Source organism: Poecilia formosa, unplaced genomic scaffold (assembly GCF_000485575.1).
Source record: "Poecilia formosa unplaced genomic scaffold, Poecilia_formosa-5.1.2 Scaffold566, whole genome shotgun sequence".
NCBI lineage: Eukaryota > Metazoa > Chordata > Actinopteri > Cyprinodontiformes > Poeciliidae > Poecilia > Poecilia formosa.
Genome location: NW_006800505.1, coordinates 169,631 through 170,664, shown reverse-complemented (window position 1 = coordinate 170,664; position 1,034 = coordinate 169,631).

Genomic DNA, 1,034 nt, shown 5'->3' with positions numbered 1-1,034 from the left:
AATGTGTTTTAATACCAAAAAAGTTAACCTTCAAATAATTATGTTAAGTTATGCATTCAATACTTGGTCAGGAATCCTTTTGCAGCCTTCAGTGCGGCGTGGCATGGAGGCAATCAGCCTGTGGCACTGCTGAGGTGTTATGGAGGCCCAGGATGCTTCGATAGCGGCTTTAAGCTCATCCAGAGTGTTGCGTCTCTCAACTTTCTCTTCACAATATCCCACAGATTCTCTATGGAGTTCAGGTCAGGAGAGTTGGGAGGCCAACTGAGCACAGTAACACAATGGTCAGTAATACCAGTGGTTTTGGCACTGTGAGCAGGTGCCAGGTTGTGCTGAAAAATGAAATCTTCATCTCCATAAAGCTTTTCAGCAGATGGAAGCATGAAGTGCTCCAAAATCTCCTGATAGCTGCTGCATTGACCCTCTCTCGATAAAACACAGTGGACCAACACCAGCAGCTGACATGGCTCCCCAGATAATCACTGCCTGTGGGTACTTGACACTGGACTTCGGGCATTTTGGCATTTCCTTCTCCCCAGTCTTCCTCCAGAGTCTGGCACTTTGATTTCCGAATGACATGCAAAGTTTGCTTTCATCCGAAAAAAGTACTTTGGACCACTGAGCAACAGTCCAGTGCTGCTTCTCTGTAGCCCAGGTCAGGCGCTTCTGCTGCTGTTTCTGGTTCAAAAGTGGCTTGACCTTTGACCTGGGGAATGCGGCACCTGTAGCCCATTTCCTACACATGCCTGTGCACAGTGGCTCTGGATGTTTCTACTCCAGACTCAGTCCACTGCTTTCGCAGGTCCCCCAAGGTCTGGAATCGGCCCTTCTCCACAATCTTCCTCAGGGTCCGGTCATCTCTTCTCGTTGTGCAGCGTTTTCTGCCACACTTTTTCCTTCCCACTGAGGTGCCTTGATACAGCACTCTGGGAACAGCCTATTCGTTCAGAAATTTCTTTCAGTGTCTTACCCTCTTGCTTGAGGGTATCAATGATGGCCTTCTGGACAGCAGTCAGGTCGGCAGTCTTACCCAT